This window comes from Anas platyrhynchos, chromosome 2 (genome assembly GCF_047663525.1).
Source record: "Anas platyrhynchos isolate ZD024472 breed Pekin duck chromosome 2, IASCAAS_PekinDuck_T2T, whole genome shotgun sequence".
NCBI lineage: Eukaryota > Metazoa > Chordata > Aves > Anseriformes > Anatidae > Anas > Anas platyrhynchos.
In genome coordinates, this window is record NC_092588.1 from 128,158,142 (window position 1) to 128,181,516 (window position 23,375).

The 23,375-nt window shown below is 39.4% G+C and overlaps 1 protein-coding gene across 2 annotated transcripts in view; it reads right to left on the reverse strand.

The window, feature by feature from the left end:
- HDAC9 (histone deacetylase 9) overlaps positions 1-22,953 on the reverse strand; it is a 473,035-nt gene extending 450,082 nt beyond the window's left edge. For both annotated transcript variants that reach the window (XM_038173865.2, XM_038173863.2), the window contains exon 1: positions 22,502-22,953. The gene's annotated coding sequence lies outside the window, so the exon portion shown is untranslated. The remainder of the gene's footprint in view (positions 1-22,501) is intronic.
- Between the last annotated feature and the right edge of the window lie 422 nt (positions 22,954-23,375).

Here is a 23,375-nt window from a genome sequence, read left to right on the forward strand (position 1 = left end):
AAATACCCATGGAACAGAAAACATCTTCAAACAGATACACTAAATTCAGTTGTTGGCCCCCAAGTTTTGTTAAGTTTGTTATTTCAGAGCTCTTAAATGTGAAAGGAGGAGTTTGGTGTTTCTTTTTTATTTGTTAGGAATGAACAGGTAGGAGATATCAACCAGTTAACCAATCACCAAATTCATTTTATGCTTCAATGAGACTGTATCCCCCTTGCTTTTGTCTCTAATAGATAAAACAAACAGCAAAAGGACTATCTCCTTGTTAAAAATAATAATGAGTGTTCAGCCCTGTCTTAACTGATAGGTTATATAGCACAGTCTGTGACTTATCGAAATCTATCATAGGCAGGTTTTTGGTTGTTCCTCCCACCATTAATCACAGGCATTAGTTAATATAATGATTCTAATTACTGCTGCAAAGCCTTGAGAGGCCATTAGCATCTGAAACTGATGGGGAAATATATCAGTTTAAAACAAAACAAAACAAACAAACAAACAAAAGATTTTCAGGTTGCAGAAGCAATTTTAAATCAAACCATCACCTGTCAAAGTAATGTAAACAAAGATAATGTCAAACAAAATAGGACATTTCTTAAGCCTTTGGGATTCGAACAAAAGTGCACGTACAGATTAGCGGAGGTACAGAGGCAGGAAGGGGACACAATAGATGGTGGAGGTGGAAACACAGTGTGGTTTCCAGCATATGTTTTTTTTTCGGGGGACAAAACACAGCAAACAACTTTTCTCCTGTAGCTCACAGAGAGATGGATGTTCCATCCATCCAAAGAAATCCAAAACTGCAGTCACAGTCTGTAATTCCTAGCACACATATTGCTCCATTCTGAAAGAACTGGAATTAAGAGAAAAACACAGATGTAAGGTTTGTGAATATGCCAGGGAGGAAGAGGGGTTTAGCATTTTACAAGATATTCAATACAGAATTTAACAGTCCAGTTTTCATAAAGATCAGGTTTCTAACTGATAGAAACACAATTTCTACCTACCCTCCCTCCCCTTCCTTTAAAAAATAAAAAAAAAAACTACCTGGGCATCCTATCCAAATGAAACATCGCCTGCCCTTCAAGCATAAATCACTTTGGTAACTGCATTTCTATAGAAAAGGAGAACTTAATGAAAGTGGCCAGGGATTTTTTTCCACAACAGGCAGGAAGCATAAGAAAAAATAATTAAAATTATAGCATTATATTTGGATTTACTGCCAAACCCATGTAGCAAGTAAATCCAGATGCACAAACAGGAATAGATTTTATGTCCTTCTGCTGGCAGAGCTCCAACAACCTGTCCGCAGCCCCTGACAGCTTGTACAGCTGCAGATTTCCTGCCTCAGCCTCTTGACGGCAGGCACTTCGCTCCAGTTTTTGTTAGCACACCTACCAGACAGCAAATTCAACTAGAAATGAGCCTCGCCAGAAGCTTCATCATAATGTTCAAAGACATTATGCATGCCATAAGGTGGACTTAAAGAGCAAATAAATATCCCATTAAGTATTTTCCAGTATATCCAGATTTTTTCAACTTTTTTTTTTTTAATTTTATTTTTAAATAGCATAGTAATTAAATTTGTCCTGAGCTATGGACAACTTCGTGTTCAGATTTGCCTAAACAAAGTTACTTTAAACTAAAACCTAACAAAAATATGAAAGCAAGATCAGAAAAGAGATACCTAATGCCTAACCTATTTCATCACAAAATAATGAAAATTATTTAATAAAGACATTTGCTTAAATAAAGGCATAGACATTCACAATGAAAAAGTCCTTTATTTGACTTCAGCTATGGCTGTACTTATTGGCAGTATAGAGTTTGAGCTTAAAACTAGTAATTATAGAACAACCACACAGTCCCACAACTAGAAGAAGCTGCTTTCCTCATGAATGTAAACATCCCTAACCATAGACCTGTGGCTAAAAGATCCTGCGTAAAACCGGATGAGGTCTCCTGAGAAATGACTTCAGTGACGCCATCTCCTTTCAAAACCCACTCAAATTTCCAAGTGAGCCAAATCTCAGGTCATTTCAGGCTCACAAAACAAGAACCAGGCTCATGTGGCATGAGCCTTCTTTTAACTCAGGATTGAGTGTAACCACGATGCACTATGAAGGATTTGTGACTAAAGATGTTTCTGATTAATAAATTAACTGTAAAAATTAAGAAAATATATGACCTAGTTAAGTGACCAAAATAAAATAAAATAATATAGTAACCTTCTATTTGCCCACAGAAAGACATTTGAGTATTCTGCTAGTTCAGTGCAAAACACCAACCTGGCTTCCTGGTAAAATTAAGAACTGCTTTCATGGAATTGATACTATCTTGGACAAGTACATTCAGTTCACATTTAGTATGCTTCTAATTTGAGTAATCTAAAAGAAAGATTAGTTGATGCATCTGCTAAAAATTTGAAGTTTATAGATGCTGTGAGGTTTAACACTGAAGAAGCAGCTACTAGTGTGAAATCAAGAGAAGCCTCGGTGATTTACACTATCACACAAAAAAAAAATCCATAAGAATATCCATAGAAAATATCCAAAGAAAATCCATAAGAAATAAAAGAGTAAGCACAGAATTGACCCTATGCTGACAGAAGTCAACAGCACACAGGCTTTTCAGAACTAAGAAGTAGGCCTGCAGATGCTGCAGCTGCACGTGCATTTTATTAGCACATTAACTGTTCTAACCATTTGATCACCTAACAAAGTTGCATTTATTGTGTTTTTTTTTTTTTCCTCCTCTTTCCTGCTTCTCCTCAAATCCCCAGAAGATAGAAGAGATCACTGACAAAACTGTCTAAGGCTGGCTAACTCCATCATCAACATCACTTCTTTCTCCCTTCTCCCCACCTGTCTCTCTTCTCTGTCTCTCTCCCCATTCTTCTCTATGTGTCTTCGTCTCCCTCTGCCTCTCTCCCCCTCCCTCTTCTCCCTCTTCTTCTTCTTTTTGGTATAAGTAGGAAGAAACTTTGTTTCTCAAAGGCAGGTAGAAAGACCTGCGGATACCCAAGAATAAAAAACAACCCCAAATCTGAGAATCAGCAGGAAACAGAAGAGGACATGGAAGAGGTTATAAGAATTTGCTGGGCTGCCAGAAGATGATGTTTGATCTTGAATGACATTTCTGAGTTTCATCCCAAAATTTGCCTTCAGCTAAAGCAGTCGATTATGATAAAAGGACAAGGAAAAGAAGCAGTAAGTGAAAGTATAATGGTGTTCAAAAAATGCAGAATCTTCATTCAGCAATAAATGGAAGTATGACAGCATCTGCTGAGGGGAAAACAAGGGAAATAAAGGAGGTGCAAGGCAACTCGTGTGGTAGGCAAGTTAAAGAAGCCCCATTTCCACGTACTTTTTTGGTGGTTAAGTAGAGAAAGACAGCAAACATCTCCGTTTCAGTAGGGGGAAAGCATTTTCAGGGGGACGTGAAAATTTATATTAATCCAATAAGAAGAATCTGATCCTTCTGAAGTCTATAGCAATGATCCAATGTGCTACTCATTTAACATTGTAACAAATATTTATTGGCATAGTTCCAGTTTGGGACAATAAATAAGACACTTTTCTGGTGTCTACTGCTTCTCTCAATGTTCCATGCTTCTTTTCTTCTTACTTTGAAAAAAATAAAAGATCTTCACATGAAGGCAAAAAAGCCAACATGAAGAACTCAGGAAGTACATTGGCTTTGCTCTTTTTCTAGTCTCATGACTAGAAAAAAAACTGCGGCAGGGAAAAGTAACATGCTGGTAACTCACCAAAAAAGCTTGTTCATGATGCACATATAGCAAGAGAAATAAGTAATAGGGTCAGAAACAAAATTATAGGCTTTTCCCCCGTGGTACAGAAACTTTCCCATGTCAGGGATATCTGTTACTACTATAAGTGAAAAAGACACCTCTTCCTCAGGAAGGAGGGACTTCAGTGACCTATGTTTAGGCAAGGAAGTCATAACTAACTGTGAGAATTTGCCAAAGAAAATGCATTACAAACTACAGCGGCTGTTCTGATGAAAAATATGCACTATTACTGTTTCCCTGCCACAGCCAAACCTCGGTTAGAGAGAGAGGGATTGAAAGCTGAAAATCTGTTCTTTCAAAATGAGATGTCAGTCCCATAATAAACACAACATAGAATTGTAGATCTTATTTCGCTGATGGAAATGTTATTTCCACTATTAATGTTTAGGATATTAAGAGTAAGAAATAAACCCTTTCATTTTGATTCTATTACAATATACGCTTTTGAAATAATTTGGCTGTTGTCATTATCTCTGGACAGCTCCCTCTGTCAAGGAACAGCACTGTTCAGAATGCATTTTGCATCTTATCTTACATCAAGCTATAGGCCTTGAATACATCCCCTCTGTATTCTGAAGAGATAAAAGTAACACATTTTTTCAGGTAGATCTTTACAAAGATTCTCATCATGTTCTCCCTCCTCAATCATTTTGTATGCAAGGTGCTTCTCACTCTCACCCCAACAATTGTGTTTAAGGGGAATTAACAGATGTACAGCTGCCTGCATCCTACTGCAGATTTCCAGAGTGCAAGGCTTGAACCCCAGCAATATACACTGACACAAACTAAGCACGACAAAAAGCTTGTTACTTTTAATCACTTTGATGGAAAAAGCATTATAAATGTCCATTCACCTGAAAAATCAGAAGAAAAATCAGAAAAAGCTATCTTTCAACAGCACAGACCGTCTCCTTCCTTTCATCTTCTTCTCCATACCACTTACCAGGACAAGAGCCTACTTTTGACGCCTATACAAAAGCAGAAGGAGCTATGATAGCAATTCTACACAGCAGTTATGCACTGTCCAATGAGCGTTTGCACTGGTCTGCATCTTTCACATTTTCATTTTTCTTCGCTATTTTCACGCAGTCAGAGAGCACAGGTATCAGCAATGAAATCAAAAAGCTGTGTTTATACACACTTTTAGGTGCATTTCACAAAATAGCAAGAATAAGAATTGTTGTAAGGGCCTGGCTTTGCAAAATAAGAATATGCAATTCCAGTGACCATGTTGCTGGGGGTGGACAGTTTCCCCTGCCTTGGAAATCCAGTCCACACACTACATCAGAACTGATCTGCCATCTCTATTGTTATTATTATTATTATCTATTATTGATTGTACTAGAAAAACATTACTATGTAGTGTTTAAGAGAGAAGGAATTAAGATATAAAAAATAACCAGCAAATACATCTTAGTATTTCACAGATTTTCACCCTTATTTTTTGTCTTATTTGAAATTAATGAGCACCATACCTTATTCATGTCTAGCCATGGTTTCACAGAGACTATTTGAGACCACTGTTAAAAATGTTGGGAGCAGAAGAAAAGAACAGAAAAAAACCTCTTCTAGTATTTTTTTTTTAAGAAGTCTGATTATGCCCATAAGCAGAATCTTCCAGCTATGGAAGAAAACAGAATGGTAGAGTTTGCTGGCAGGCAACAGACAGCTTGCAAGCTAGCTGCATGCTCCCTCCAAATCACTCGTATCTCCACTTGATCTCCAATCCTCTTCATTTATCCCTTGTCTCCTAGTCTCATTTAACAGCCATTAATCACATGTTAACACCCTGCAGTCACAGCCCCCTTCCAACTTCCAATTCTTCTTAAAAAGTCACCTAGAAATCCTGATTTTTATTTAAGCAACTGAATGTCAGCCCTAGTCTTCTCCTTAGACTATTTATAAATAGTTAACCTCAATTTTCAGCAGCAAGAGCAGAACCAGGCTGACACGACTTACATTCCTCTCAACTCAGTGATGAAAGTTAAATGCAAACCCCAAGTATTTTTTGAAAATACTACCAAAAACATTTTATAGATAAGGAAAGGTCAGATAGGACAGATCTTAAAGGTCAGAACTTTTAAGGACTGTAAGCTCTGATGACCAAGGCTCCCTCCTTTTCACTACCTGAAGGAGTCTTCCCCTCAAGCTTAGGAACAACTCACAAGAAACTGATTTAAATCTCATATTGACTTAGTTTTTGGTATCTTACACATTGACTTCATGGTAGTGATCATTATACATTAGAGACAGGACTGAGATATTTCGATGTTAATAATTATTACTATAATTATTAATATTTATATTATATTATATTATGAATTAATTAATAATATTTCAATGTTAATTATTACTTTTTATTTACAGTACTTTTGCCTCATTAATTTAAAGAAGAGTTTGCTAATACTTTTATTACTGTCTTGCCCTTAAGAATTCATGTCTAGCCCTTTACATGAAAATTATATGCATCTTTGAATTGAGTTAAAGTAGTTTTAATTGGAAACAGTAATAAGGGTTCTTCTCTTTCCTACTTGCCTACATTTGTGCATTATTTTCTACCTCACAGGTAAAGCTCAAAGTTAATAAATTGACATGGCTCACTTACAGGAATTATTGATCCTGAACAATAGAGGTAGTTTTTATAATCATACTTCTGAAGACTGCAATATGCCATCAGGAATGTTTGGTGCACAATCTGCACAACTATGACTAAAGAGTAGCTTATAGACATCTTTCGGGTCCTTTTGCTGGCCACAACATGTGCTCCAGAAGTCAGAGCTATTAGCAATGCTCTAAGGGGTAGCTGGCACCTTGGTGACTGTTACCAACAGTTCCAAGGCCTTTTTCAACACCACTTCTTCCAGCGATCAAACTGAACTCTGCCCATGGCTGACATATCATTCACTTGAACACTGGATTTCCCATACGTATTGCTTTGATTGTGGCAGAACAGTAGACAGTCTAACATCGTATCAGAAGCACAAACAGTGCAGCACCTCCAAACAAAATAAAATGTACTCTGGTTCTCTTGTTCAGACATGCTGAATCCATTTTTCAAACATTTCTGGTTAATTGCATTATTCTTACAAGCTCCCATCATTTGGAGCAAAGTGAGTTAAGCTCTCCCTATTTTTATATTCCATGTTCCTGTCTCTCAAATCTTCCCTACTATGCACGCTGCCTGATGTGTTGATTAATATAGTCCTTTAAAGGAGTTTGCTTAATAATAATTAAAACTTGACTGATTTTTGGAAAGGGTCAATGTAATCATTACAGGTTGTTCTATTCATAGTGCTGTGGTCTTTATCTGCCCCTTGGGACTCACTACCTGCATTTATGCAACAGTGAACACATTTACAATGTGCATTCTTTATGAGACTTAAAGCCTTGATCAAACAAGGACAAACTTTGTTCCAAGTCATCCAAATAACAATCACTGAAACTAAATATGAACATGATGTTGGGCGTATACCTAACTCTCCTCCTCTTCCCTCCAAAGAATACAGCATAATCCCAGAACCGAAGAAAAAAACAACAACAACAAATTTTATTCAATTACAGAACAATATTTGAGCCCCATTTTGCCCTTAACTGCCTCTAAGAAAGAAAAGAAATGCAATTGCTGGCATAACTGTGTTATATAATAAAAGGAACAGCAAGTTTATTACCTGAAAGGGACTAGCTAACTATACCAACAAAGGAATTGATTTATTCTCTTAAGGGGTAACATACTTAAATGCAATTACATCTTGCTGGAACTTAGAACAATTGTAAAAAACAGAGAAAATTTATTCAACCTCCTTACATCTAAAAAAAAAGGAGGGGCAACTGTTCACAGAATAGTACCATAATCAAGTTGAGTTGAAAATATCAAAAATAAAAAAGCATCTTTACAGTACTACTTATACAGCACACTGAAGCCTAGTATCTGTCATAGACACTTTGAAAAGTGTCAGTTCTTGGTTTCGCTTGAAGTACTTGAGTGTATAATGTTCTGCAGGACCAACTTCTAAATTATGAAATCTGAATTTGAAAGGAACAAACTTCAAAGTAAAAGACCAGATTTAACAAACACATTTATTTCTGAAAACATCAAATCATAGTGTGGATTTACACATGAAGTTTGGTTGCTGACTACATTTGTTCACTGCATTTTATATTCCATTTGCGGTGTGTGACACCTTCCGTTTATGTTAGTTAGCATTTACATTAAGTGTGAAAATAAATGAAAAATGAATTTGACAGACAAGAACTCAAGTTCTACAACAACACAATGAGGTCCCACAATCAGTGGGATACAATCCTGATGAGTTGTTTTTTAAAATTGATACAAATACTGGATGATACCAGACCATCCTTAGCAAGAGTTATTTTCTCTACAGAGAATATCCACAAACTAAAGACCATGGAAAAAAATAAAAAGAATTTAATTCAGAGCAATCTACCTTATAAAAAGAAAATAATATTGTATGTATGTACAATATATCATATTCAATAATATTTCATGTATGTATAGTAACAATGCATTGAGATCTTTTCACAAAATTGTTGCACCAGATGCTTTAATAAATAGCTGCTTCAAATCTTCATTTAGCAAATGTGCATTTGCTGAAACCTGTTCTAGCTATATTTTACTACTTTAATATACTTTTGACTACAGTAATTTTGTTTTAGAAATATATGAAATTTTCAAAAGAAATTCAGCTTAAAGACCTGCAAAATAAAGCAAATGAAAAATGCTGAAATATTCAAAATTGCAGATATTTAAATATTTTTTACAAAAAATGGTGCATTAATGAGTTCTAAGACAAAAATTTTTCAAAACTCATAGAAGCACTTGGGAGAGAAAAGTAAAATCTCTTTAAGAATTTAAGCCCTAAACACTGATTCACCAGAGGCTATGACTGGGACAAAACACAGTATGAACTGCTCCAGGGAGAAGTGACCCCGGGATGAATGCTTTTACAATCCTTTCAGGAAATGGAGAAGGAGAAACTATGTGGGAGAAAGAGAAGAATTTACAAAACAGGTAGCTTGAAAGATTCATTTGAAAGACAAAGTTGTATTTTTTGAAAAAGCATTAATCCAGGAAAATTAAAAGCTTGCTCGGAAGAAAGGCATAAAGAGCCATTTATTTTTTCATTTGGTTGCTTGCTTACTAGTATTTTTCATAGCAACTGGAGGTGAATATGTGAAACCAGTTAATACAAGCCATTGATTACAGGTGCTTTTTTAAAGAGTAATAAATAATTTAGAAGCCTAAACCTGACTCAAGCTTGTGTTCTCACATACCGACCAATTTAAAAAACTGAATCAAGGTATTTTTTCACATTATAGCCTGTCTTCATATCTACATTTCAGGGTATATCTAATCTAAATGGGATCTGACAGAAAATGCCACAAATCAGAAGATGCACATCAATGCCACAAAAGAAACAATAAATTGTTACAGTCCCTCTAAACAGAGAAAATAAGTGATCTGTTCAAGGGATAGCACTACACAATAAAAGGTTTGCTGCCGCATTGCCAAGCCATCATATCTTACCTTCCCCTTAGCAAGCCTCTACTCAATGTTATGTATGAAAATCTGAAGCAGCCACTTCATTTCTAAAAGAAATACCTTGGCTCAAGTCAGGAAGATACAGAATTTATAGCAATAACCAAAAACGTGGGAACCACGTTTGGAAGCTACTGGTAAAATTTCATGTTCATACACCAGGACTATGAACAATGTCAGGCAATCCAGAACAACGGACCATTCTAAATTGCAATTTTAAAAAGTTCAACATCTTTAATAGCCAGAATTTTGACCACCTCGTCTGTTTCACACCACATCTGCTCCTTCCATGAAGCCCTATATGAAATGTTCAGAGGCTGCCAGCAGTGTGTCCTACAGCATCAGCAGGTATCTTCATAATGTCCAGACACAATCTCCTCCTGCCCCAGGGCATTCTCTTGGACCCACACTAGAGGCCCAGCCTACAAACAAGTTCTAGGTCCTCAGGCCTCTCAGACAAGTGCCCTGAATCTCACTGACTTCCCATGAGGTACTGAGGATGAACTATATTAAGTTTGTGTCTCTAGCTTCTAATTTTGTCAGCTGGGTGGAAAGGAAGTTCAAGGATAAAGCTTAGTCAGCTCTGCCTAGAGGTCAGGGGCTGTTTTAGGTATTTGCCAGACAAGCTGCCCAAACAGCTATGCCATGAGAGTTGAGACCCCAAGAAGTCAGAGCTGGTCCTTTCCCTGCCACCACCTTCCCAAGTCCCACTGTGAGGCCTGGAGGCTCTGGAAACACCAGTTCCCCCAGCACTCTGCTGGAACTGCCTGTCTGCGGCTCAGCAGGCACCAAACTGCTTCAGAAATGCAAAACAGTAAAACTTCTTATACAACAAGGCCTCCAGGCTTGATTTCAGACCAAACACAGCTGTCACACTTGAGGCACTGCTATGTCAGCTCCCTCCTGCCTGGGTCTGGCTGGGACAGATCATCAAACGAAGCAGCTTTGCCATAAATAGAGAGTAACTACTGGGAGTTTCAAGTGTCCACTCCAGTCTGAAGGAGGGAGGCTTGAATCAAGAGTGTCTGGGCCCACTTAGCATTCAGCTCAGTCTAGAAAGGAGTGAAACAAAGACGTGGCCTTATGGCACTGCTTCAAATCTGCTGTTCCCCTCCTGTCGCTAGGTTCCTATCCAGGATGTGTTTCACAGCCTTCAAAGTTGAAGATCACAACTGACCCAAGACACCTGTGTCCCCTGTGTCTGAAATATACCAGCCATCATTTAAACCTACTCTCATGGCCACGAGAAAGGAAAGGATCAGAATCATGTGGGAAGTTACACACCTGCAGAACAGAGGCACAGGGAGCAGACTGTAAAGCAAAACTGCTTTTGAATGTGTTATATGAGTGGGACGTGGTCAAATCTGGGTAACATGCTTCCCTGCCTCATGGATCACTGGGCAATACTGCCAGCACCTTGCATGCTTAGGTATTTCAAGGAGTCTACAGAGCTGCAATAGCTTAGAACGCAGGCCTGAGCAACCATAGGACAAAGCTGTATATACAGGGAAATTAGTCCTATAATCAAGAGCAATTTCATCACAACTAAATTCAGACTCAAAGTTTTTGGAGTGGTGTCAAACTTCTCTCTGGGCAGGAAGATGAATCCCAGCCTTCGTGAGCAGTCACAGATGAAACTCTACGTGCTTAGACACAGTCACAACATCCCGCTTGATCTCAATGGTATTTGGGCCTACTGCACAAAGTAATTAGAGGGTTATTGAAATTTGAATAAAATTATAAAGAAACAAACATTCTTTTTGCATGAGTAACATAGAAAATGTCCTCCTCCACTACTGCAAGAGCAGATTCAGATTAACTGCATTTAACCATATTGTAAAGAGGAAAGTTGAGTTTATCACTTTTTCTTAGAGGTCAGGCCACAGTTTCTTCAAAGCTAAAAAAGTACTGAAAGTGTCCTTCAGCTTCAGTTATGTAGCTGACTTCAAATTGTCTCCAGTGCTTATGCATTCAAAATCATAATTGCCTTCTGGGTTAATATGAGAAAAGGGAAAATACATCCCATCCTATAACAAAATAGAAGATTTTACAGCCTTATACAGAATGGAAGGCTCTTTTGTTGATTCCTTTTTTGTCTTAGGAATTATGCATTGAATATTAAATAAATTCTATTATATTATTAAATTGAGTTTATTTCCATTGGGGCTTGAAAGATGACTCTTTCCAATTAAAAGCTCAAGATCAAAATGGAGTGGGCCTTCAGAAATTCCAGGATCAGGCTTTGCTATTATGTGATGCCATTGCCTATCCAGGTATAAGGTACTCAACTCTGTACATCTTACACATTTGCAGCATATGATGGGAATATGGTTATTTTCCCAATGACCTGATTTAGCTGGTTAGCAATGATCCCAATTTATCTGACTTGCTACGTATCTGTGAAAGGTTCTTTTTCCACCTGCACTACGTAAGGTATTGGTATGACTCTTGACCAAGCAAAAAATCTAAAGAAAAAAAGAAACTCTGGAACAGACCCAAAATGCTGTGCAGTGAAGAACAGTTCCGTAGAGACCTCTTCTTGCAGCTTCTAGAGTGAGGTTAGAGGCTGGATGGAGATGAAGAGTTCTTTGACTGCATATTCACTTCCTGTTCTTCCCAGGTGATACCTCCCTGGCAGTAATGTTGGTTGGCTCCGAGTATTTTCTAGTTGTCACCAACCACTCTGATCTAGATTAATCTAGTCGGTTGTTGCAGCCTTTATATCCAATTCCAAAGCCTCCATTTTCTTCCAGGAAACATTCACTCCCATTCAAATAGTTAAGATTTTACTGTTTTTATTCTTACATACGATTCTTAGAACAAAACTTGTTTTCTCCCTTTACTACAGAAAATCAGTAAAACTTCTATTAATTTCGGGATGCATTGCAAAAGAAAAAAAATATATCAATCAACGTTAAGTGAAACGACAGCTTTCCAATTTATCACCATCAGGAAATGGGAACCACAGCACTAAACAAACTTGCAGTTACTAAAACAAAGAGCTTCCTCATCTATTCCAGAGGATAAAAATAAAATATTTTTCATTCTCTAAAACTTCCCTTTATTTCTTCTGGCATCATTACTCTTAGTTTGTAAGCAATAAATTTTGTAAAGATGGATGCAGAACGAAACATACCTGGTTTCAAGTACCATTTGTTATGTAGCATTAATGCTTACTGCCTTAAATTTTATCTATGTTTATAATTCTAGTGATGGCACAGCCAACACTACACTATCCAACAGTAAATCTACAGAATTCAGATGTAGATCATACTTCACAACAGAAACACTATGATTAGTATTTTTCATAACAAAAGGTGAAGCTTCTGTACTCCTATATTATGTTTTGTAATACATAATAAAACGGGTGGAAAACCTAAAGTTACACACTGATTATTCACACTAATCAATTAACCAAGTCTTTATTAATAGTTTCTGACAAAAGCTCTCTGATGAAAAAGGGAAATTTTATTTAAACAGTACTTATTTTCCAGAAACTTAAAACTTTACAGGAAAATTTCCACCAAATTTACATTATGCTTCAGATTTTTACAATTACCCAAAGTATGATAATCCAATTACTGTTAGAATTCTAAGGTCTGGATGACTACAAGGAATTAGATTGAATTTAGTATAATTGGACTGAATCTCTAGCTAACACATTTTCAAGCTGATACAAGTCAAATTCTGACTTTTATTTACCTTGATGTGTGTCAGTAATATTAGCTCCATTAATATCAGTATAGTTAATTATTCCTTTGCTCAACTGAAACAACAATATTAGTGGAAAAAGTCTGCAGACATGAGAATAATTGCTTGCATAAGAAAATCTGTTTTGAAGATGAAAAGTGCCTTTGCTTTGATTTGTATGGGCATAGTGCATCATTCACATCACTTCCTGATGTAAAACTTTAACAAAAGGGGAAAAAAAAAAAAAAGCAACTATGAACAAAATAAATTAGATAGATTAGACTTCAGTTCTGGCCTTGGCAATCTGTATATGCAGTTCCCCTTCGCTTTAGAATATGACTATACTCCATAAATGACAAATTTTGGTCCTTTTATTATCATGATTTTAACACATCTAGAGCAGGAAGCTATGTAGTGTTCTCTTTCACAAAGAAGAACAATATAAAATCACAGTATACATATGACAGCAACAGGGACCCAAAGTGAAATACTTTAGCTTACAAATCACATAGCTAACCAATTTCATGCAAGAAAATCATCCTCCATCAGAGTAAGCAAGGAGAATTTAAAGTATTTTTTCATCTTGCTTCCTTCTCTTTTGATTATATTTCTGTAGCTTTAAAATATGAAAAATAAGCCTTAACATTTTATCTCCTGAAATATTTACACTGAAAACACTACAAAGGATACTTTTATTTTTTTTTCTTAATATGACAATAAATTGATTGCTTTGCTTCATTATCCATACAGAAATGTATTTTGATATTTCTGACATTTCTATGCACAAATCTTAAGTTACGGTCCAAACGTCACCTGAAAAAGGAAGAGGCTCAGTTTTGCCTCCTGTCCCCTCTCCAAGCACAGACAGTGATACAAACATTCCACAACAATGAAAGGAGCGATGAGAAATGATGCGTGCAGATTTCACAGGGAAAAGAACATTCCAGCAATGCTCTCCAGAAGAATAGATGGACATTCTGAGGGTATGTAAGTGGAGAGGGTCCATTGCAAATGACAAGGGTCAGAAATGAAACCCGATTTTTCACTACAAAGTCAATCAGTGCTTTCACGTTTCTCATATGCAGTTTAAACAGACTGCATAAAAACCGCAGTGAATTCTGGAAGCAGTTGTTTTGCTACTTTACAGCCTGGGGAAAAAAAAAAGGGGTTAATTTGTCAGGTACCCAAGAAAGTCTCCCATATATACCAGCACACCCCACTTGCATGTAATCCGGACACACTGGAGAAGCCACAAGCTTGTGTTTAGGCAACAATAAGGAAAAGTAGTGATGGAACTGGCAGAAGCATGTATACATGTTGATGTAGGGAAAACGGTCTTAAGAGTGCATGCCAAAATCCTTCACCACTATTTGAAGGTAGTAACTGACAAAAGATAGGAAAGACCAATCATTAATTATTTTTCTATGTTTTTGTAGCTCACAAAATCACAGAATGGACAAGGTTGGAAGGGACCTCTGAAGATCATCTAGTCTAGCCCCCAACCCCACTGCTTTGGTGGTCTGTCTAAATTAAATCATTTAGACATTAAATCACTTAGCTAATGACTATATCAGCACTTAGTGTCCCTTAACTGCTACTAGCTTCAATCCCAGCTTTCGTGCTCCCTGCTATTTCTGCTGCCAGTTGGGAAAGAGATGACCACACTCCAGCCTTAAGTCAGTCTCAACCATGAACAGGGCTTTCAACAAGCTCTCTGTATTATCTTACCTGTTTCTCCCCATACAAATACCCTAAGAAAGATGAAAATTTTATGTGCAAAGGTGACATCCTGACCTCATTATAGTCAGTGGCAAAACTCCTCACTGGTAAGTAAAATCCTCGCCCTTTATAATCAAAGTCCTAAGTCTGCCATGTCCTGCTTAGCAAATCGTTTAGAAGATACCCCTTCCTATCAACCTCTTTTGTAATGTGCATTTACCTTGTGACCTGAATCAGTATCAATGACATACATTAGCATATAGGAAAAAGAAAAAGATTGGCTTATCAGCTCTAAGAAGTGCTAAAAGAAGTCTCATCACAGTAAAAGGCTGGTACTGCTCCAGCCATGTGCACCTCACTGAAATGCAGTAAAAACCTAGGCTTACACACCAATTCATCACATTAACCCTGCAGCTTTTTCAGTAGTTTCTGATGAAAGCTTCTTGACCAAAAAAGCAAATATTGACCTAATTTTCTAATCAAAGGGAAGCTCTGCACTCTCATTCCAAACGATTGAAAGGTAACAAACAGCATTTTCTTACCAGGATTCTTAACTTCTTTCTTTCATGGAAGAAAAAAAAAAAGGGTATAGCCAGTCAGAGTGGGAGACAAGGCATGTATGATGGCACACAATAAACACAGACCCTTTATGTTCTTTCAAGCAACTTTGTGTAAGAAACCTGGATTTACTGAGAGCAGCTGAATATTCCCTTTGATGTTTACGTCACTCACAGATCTTATTAAGAAACTAATATGTCTGAAATAGGAGAACTAACACCTCTAAAGGGTTTTACTCAGCTTTTCTTCATCACATTATGTTCAGCAGTGCTCTGTATTATGTGCAAATCATCCACCTTCCAGCGACGAATGAGCACATGCAAGAGGAACAGACTATTATGCTGCTACCGCAGGCTGTATCCATTTACAAACGGAAATACCTTCCTCTGGCTTGGACCTTCGTTTGGACTCCTATCCAAGTACTGACTGTCAGCTCTTCAGCCCAAAGGTTCAGGGTCCCAAATCGATGTCTTCACTCTGTTCCTGTTGATGAGATTGAACTCCAGGTGCCCTCTGTTCCCTACCTACTCAGATTTTTATGCTAAGGAAAACCAGGTATGCAAAGGCAACATCTAGCTGGAAACCTCCAGCTAAATCCCTGGTGAGGATGATGCAGGTCAGCTGAACAGACCTAAACCACATTAGAGGACTTTATAAAATGGAACTACCATTCCTCACAAAGGTCCTGTAACGATTATTTTGTGATATGCAGATACTTGCAGTATAGAGTAAGGAATTATTTCATTATCTCAAATAGGTTGCTGAATTATTTAATGCTTGTGTTTTTGCTGTTTAGAGTTTGCAGTGATACACTTATCACTCCCAGATGGTATGTTCTGTCTTAAAACATTTTAGGGGGGACTTGGAAAGATTACACCAGCTGCACTTTGAAAATTAACAAATTCTTTCCTGCCCCTTCTATTATTTTCTGCTGAATATGATAAAACTCACTATTCTAATACCAGCTCCTACTCCTTAAGAGGGCAAAACCCTAGACTCCATGTGTCAAAACACTGAGAGCTGCAGCTCCTGGCATGGACACTTTTCTTTCCCTGATCACGACTACAGCAGCTTTCCTAGCTTGTCTTCAGTTATGTTTGCAACAATAAATACATGTAAAAACAACACAAACATCCATGCAGTTTTAGCTGTTGAATATTATTTCATTTCATCTTGCTGATCTTCCCATTTATAATAGACTTTCATGAAATTATATAACATACATATTTATATCCTAAATAAAACAGCTTAGGTTATTAAAGCTTATTAATCAATAGGTTATCGATCAATATTGATTATACTGTCTATCAAAAGAGGAAACATGAAAGGTTAAAGTTGTACTTGTACCTATTGTATGTTGTCAGCAGTATGTACCGTCCATTTTTAAGCTATGAACAACTAAACAGCTATAAATCAGGCAAAATGCCAATAAGTTGTACACTTTAAACACAAAATATAGTTACTATGTGCATGCTGCTTAATTTCCATTTGGAATTTAGTGTTTCAAAGTTTTGCCTTGGAAATCTTACTTTCATGCCAGCAGTTCACCCACCTCTTGTTAAAGCAAGGTTTCAGTTCAATATTTAGGCATGCTAGAGACTTAATAATAAAGGTCAAAAACTCAAGTAATTAGAGTTTTGTATAATTGAAACCCTAGACATAGGCTGTTAATGTCGTTTTCTTCATATGTGGCTATAAAAGAAAAATTTTAATACATGAAAAGTATGTTAGAGTAAAATTCCAATGTCACATTACTAAAATAACATGATTCAGGAACTTTTCTGATAAAAACTGTCAAATAAACTGTGTTTCTACTATGTAAGGTGCAATAACAATTTCTTCAAAGCACATAATCGCTTTTATTAATTTTATGGTCTCAAGACAGTAGAATTCTACTCAGTGCCTTATTTGTACATTTTCAAAATCTTGTGCTATTTAGCAATTGGTACATTTACAACCTTGGAGTTTTAGGAGTCCCCTTTACTCAAGCACTACATCTTATCTGCAATACTGCCCCCAGTAAAAGACAGATGCTGGAGTCCAGCATAAGCCACCACAACAGTCAGGGGCTGGAGCAGCTGCCCTGTGAGGAGATGGTGAGGGAACTGTTTGTTCAGCATGGGGAAGAGATGACTTTGGGAGGACCTGTGAGCAGCTTGACAGTGCCTATGAGGTTACCGAGAACATGGAGCCACGTTCTTCATAGATGTGCACAACAAAAGAACATGAGACAACAATCGTAAGTCTTCAGAATATTTGCAGGTTAGGGACAATGTGATCCAGAACTGTTATTGCTGTTCTTTCTAACCCCCGCTGTTTTTCTTCTATGTTTTTTTCTAAATAGCTTTTGAACTCATGTTAACTGCATAGATTTCCTCACAATCTTTTCAATTTCCCATGAAACTATACAAATTTCCTCCTGATCTGTTCAAATTCCCTACTGCCTGTACCCACACATAATGCTATTAGCACTGATTGGAGCAGTCTTTGATCATGGCCTGGTGTAGCAACCTACCTAGCTGTTAAGTTTTGCGTATATTACTGTGTAACACTTACCAGACACTCAAGCGACTTTCTCCTAATGTAAACTAAAAGCTGGAAAACAAGGTGCAAGAAAGCAATGGTGAAAAGGGGTGGCTCTCTCACCAGCAGGAGTCACTTCCAGGGAAAACCAGACAACAGCAGTGTCAGGGTTTGCAGGTGCAACGCCGTGAGAACAGCAGTATAAGAACAGCACAAGAAGAATGTGGAAGACCACTGCCACAGCAGCTTCTGTGAAATCTTACAGAGCTCCAAGTGACGGGCAGAGTGCAGAGCTGCAAATGGAAGACCCTTATCAAATGGTTAAGGCACCTCAGACACTGTGCAGCACACCACCTACTTCATGAATAAGTTACAGCTTGAGTTTTCTCATACCTTAGATGCTCACAAGACTCTGACTTATTCTTCAGGATTGCCAGTTTCTCTGATGGATCTGCACCGCCTTTTCAAGACACTGTAGATAAGGCTTTCCAGGTTAAAACACCAAGGAAACAAAAGTTGGACTCGTTCAGTGTGACTAGACTGGCTCATGATTGCTCAGCCTGAGCTGGACAGGGGACAAGTCTGAGCAAAGCCTCTGAGCCATCCATTCTAGAGAAAGAGCACTCTGTATCTTGAATAGAAATGAACTTAAAACAAAGACTGAGTGCTTCAGAGAGTAAATCGAGTGGTGATATACAGAATCCAGCATCTCCTACTTCAAGACTGAAGAACTGGGGACACACAGAAGAAGTATTATAAGCAGTCATCTTCTTATAGGCACTTATGAGTTACCTTTGCTGTTTCCTTGAACAAGAAAATAGTTTACAGCTATGCAATAACTGTGAAACCAAACTATTTTTATAGTTATTACACATTATAAAGAAACTTCAACAATGTCTCATGATTTGCGGGAGATAAACATTAATATTCATATTGCAAACCACCACTAAGAAATAAGAATAAATATTTGCTTCCTACTACCTGCTTGGTTCATAAACTACATAACACATTGAATTAATGCCACAGACAAGTAAACATCTGAGCTTGAAGGCTGTATACCAAACTTTCCAGTCTCTTTTCCTCATAAAGAAATTTCTGAGTCGCATCATTTCATCTTGCCAATCTTGACTGTGTAAGAATGCGTGAGCAGTAAAACCGAGCTCATCAAGCCAGAGATCTGTTGAGCCTGGTGCCTTGTCCCCAGATGCCCAGCAGCAGATGAGTAAGGAAGCAATGGTACCTCCCTGGAATACACCAAGTCTTCACAATATTTGCAGGTTAGGGACATGCTGATCCAGAACCATTACTGCTATGCTTTCTAACCCCTGCTATGTTTTTCTTCAATGATTTTTTCTAAATAGTTTCCAAACTCACATTGACATTTTGCATTGACAAACTTCTGCAAAAAGTTACATAACTATGTTATATAAAAATGGAAAAGTTTGGATATGTGCACACAGGGAAGTTAGATCGTTAGATCATACCTTAGAGTGGAAAGAATTTTAAGACAGACTCAAGGTATTAAAACAGTATTTTTGTACAGAAGTTAAGTGCTACCTCATTTCAATTTGTAAGTTGCTTGAAGAGGAAGATACAGAGTAGCATGTATTTACTTCGTAATATTACCAATGTTGCTATAATAAAGTCAACACTAGAACAGTCCTAGCCAGCATGGGCCAAAGTTCACAGTATAATGCATTCATTCCAGGTAAGTCACCCCAATCAAGAGACAAATTTTTCCATCTCATATGATTATACTAATCCACAAACTCAAAACCAAATGGAATAAATGAAAGGTGATTTCATCAATAGATGTTAGCTCTAAAAATGCCTTACTTACATATCAATTCCAGTAAACAGTCTAACCTTAAGTGATTCAGTAATGCAACCTTCTCCGAGAAAATGCTTACTCCTTCGGAAATCATTACTGAACCTTCAAAGCATGACAATATATTTTATCATGGAATAGTCCAATGTTCTGTCTCTAAGTGTGAGTTATCTTTTTTATTTTTAATATAATTCATTGAATGTAATATGCACCTTCCTACTTAAATGCAGCGACAGAACATTTTCTTGTACAGACTTGGAGATATTGGAAAACTCTGATACATACTGATTCTTTTAACTTGAATTTCTATTGAAATTCACGTACACTGTATGCATATGGGGAATAACATACAATTCTCAGCAAATCCGGCCCAAACCTATTCTCTAAAAGGGAGAAAAACCTCACTCCTGAGAAACAATAAGCTCACTCAGCTTCATGATTCAGCCATGACTGTAAACCAGACGTACTTTGTATTGCAGCTTGTATACATAGACCCAAGATAGCTTTAAATTAGCTAGTTTGAATGCTGAGGAATATAAAACAATGGTAGTCTGCTAGGCTGTCTGGTCAATACGTGCTTAACTTACCATTTTGGAGATCACTCGGCTACATTCCAACTTTTTTGTCATTTTTCGTCAGTTGTAATAGTTCACATACAACAAGATTTGCTTATTTTCAAAACTATGTCTCTCCTACTAAGCATTAGGCAAATATGAAGAACCTACATTTAGTCACTCTCAGTATTCATGGTAATTCATACCAGGATTCATACCATTTTCATGATGGAAAAATCTGAATTTGATCAATATTTTCAGTGTCCAAACTATATTTTAACAGCAACTTCCATAGGAATATCTAGGGTAGTGAAACAAACAACTGAAAATTATTTTCTGCTTTAAATGTCTTCTAGAAAGTAGACAGGTTTTATAACATAATCTCTTTTTAATGTTAGATTTTTTCATAATAGAAGATATACCATTCTATTATAGTATTATTATTTTCTTGGGGGTTTTGTTTATTTGTTTGTTTGTTTTTTCAAAGAGGAATGGCTGCACAAAATTAAGCATGTGTTGGGACTTTAGTAGTCGGGACAGTATTTCACTTTTGTATTTGAACTGCTCTCAACACAGGAAGAGAACGCCAAGCAGAAGACACAACAGCTTACAAACTACTTGTCCAGTTTCAGCACGCATACTGTTCTTCATTTGTGGGAAAAAAAAAAAAAAAGGTTAATGGAAAACCAAACACCACTGGTTTGAAAACTGGCATTTTAATGTCAGGTTGAAAATAGTTGTGTGTATTAAACACAGACTTTGATACCAAAATGAAAAGCAATCTGACACTGAGAGCGGTGTTTTGGGTACGCTTAACTAACTATGGTGTTGCATTTGCATGAACTTGGTCACCATCAAGCATAACGGTATGGTTTCCTCTTCTAGGAATTCCCAGCTGACAATGCCAATTTCATACAAAGCAGAGCTATTGCAATATTTATATGAAGAAGCTGGCACCAGCGCTAGGTAAATATGACTGACTAGCTTTCCTCTGGGGCCATGACATGTTTTTTTCCTAACATTTTGGGTCAGATCTCTGCCAACATAATGAAAAAGAGGTGTCAAAATAGTGCATAATTGTATTGTTGACTGTGGAAAGCTATATATAGTTGACTTATATACGTTATACATATAATGATGCAACTGGAGTAGTATGAGGGGATGGAACTGCCTTCCAAGCGCGCTCTGGTCCTATGACAGAGAACAAGCCCGCATTTCTCTCTGAACAAAGTGGGCGTTCTGGGTACAAAACAAGCGTGGGCTGAGGCCACTGATCCAGGAATGCACTGGACACTAGGGAAGAATTTAGAAACAATAAATTAAAAAATAATTTAGAGTATCGAAAGATCTAGGGAAGCTGTTGGGGAACGGTGAGGGGGGAAGAGGGAGATGAGGGAGGGGAGATGGCAGAGGGAGTCAGGAGAGGGCGTCTGAAAAACCTTAATGTTGAAATACCTTCCTTTTTTGTTCATGGAGTTCTCGGCAAAGCGCACAGGCCTTTGTATGCCTGCAAATTATACCCTGAGTAACTGTCACAAAACTATTCTTCTGTCACAGCGATGAAATGTCACGGAACTAGAGCTGACAATGTGGAAAGACAAATATGCTTTAAATTCCTTGCTATCCATGCCCGTGCTTATTCCGTGCTGTTTATGACAAAGATTCTCAACAGCTCTGGGGTTAGAAAAGCACATTCACGCATTTTCACGTGTCAAAAGGTCGCCACGATTTGCCTCAGCACTTCATGCTCCGCGTCAGGCTTGTTTTAAACACTTCTTCCCTGTTTCACCCCCGTGCAGTTTAAGGATGTTCTCAGACCTCCTCAGAGCACTCCGAACTGCAAACTGCAGCGGGCTCGGGGGGAGTCTCTCAAAGACGAGCACGCATTCTGTGTGGTGCAAGGAGCGTATTTCTATTTCCCTACAGTGCCGATAAGCACAACCGATTAACTAACGCTGTGTTCCACCGCTGACTAACCCCAGCCACCTCAGCATCAGAGACCCCCCGACCGCCCCCCGACCACCCACCCCCGGCGGCTCCGGGGGGCACCGAGGGGCTGAGGGGAGCCGGGGCAGCCCCGCTCCCCGCCCGGCTCCGGCCCCTCACGGCCGGGGCTGCCCGAGGAGACCGGCCCCGGCCGCGGCCCCGCCGGGGGAAGGAGGCAGCCCGGGCACGGGGAGCCTCGCAACTTCCCCAAAGCTGCCTGAAGCGCCGCGGGCAAAGCCGGGGGGCGCCGGCCGGGGGATCCCGGTGCCACTCACCTTCCCGCGCCGCCTCCTTCCTTATCTCTTCGCTCGCGGGCTGCAACTTCCAGCGCTTCCCCCTGCTGCCATCTTCCAGGGGGGAAAGGGCGGCGAGGAAAAGTTGGCGGCGGCGGTGGGGTCAGGGGGACATCGCCGTGCCGTGCTGTGCTGTGCCGGGGCAGGCAGGCAGGCGGGCGGGCAGGCAGGCAGGCAGGCGGGGCGGCGGCGGCAGCTGGCGAGGGGCTGCGCGCTGCGATGGCAGCCCCGTGGCGACACGGGGAGGATCGGCTAAAAATAGCCGCCCGGCAGCCGGAGGGGGGAGCCCGCCGGGATGCGCCGCGATCCCCAGCGCCGCCGCTGGGGGGGCCGGCGGGCCGGGCTGGGATAACGCCGCGGGGAGCCGGCGGTGGGGGCAGCGACCCGGCTCCGGGGTACCGGGAGGCGCCCGGGCACCGAGCCGGGGAAGGCGCGCTGTGGGGCGGCTGCACGGGGCGGGCGGGGTCCGGCCCCGCTAGGGCGGCGGAGCAGGAGGAGGCGGCCGGGCTCCGCCTGGGCCCTGCTCCCCCCTGAGCCCCGGGGCTTCTGTGTCCTCCCGCTGAGGCTGTGACTGGCTCGGGGAGGTGTCTCGGTATCTCATGCCTGTCGCCAGCCTGCCCTTCCTGTCCGTACCTGCACCTGCGCCTCGCCCTGTGGCCTCGGCCCTCCTGTCAGGCATGGCAGAGGTGTGCACCACGAGGCGTGGTGGCATGGCTCTGGGAGGCCATCGTCTGCTGGCTCCACCGCGACATTTGCCATGTGGAGAAAGTTGGCATGTGTAGGCCTGGCGTGGTGGGTTTCAGCCCCTCGGGCAGTCATAAACTGAGAACATTGCATGCTTCTGCAGTGCCGCTCA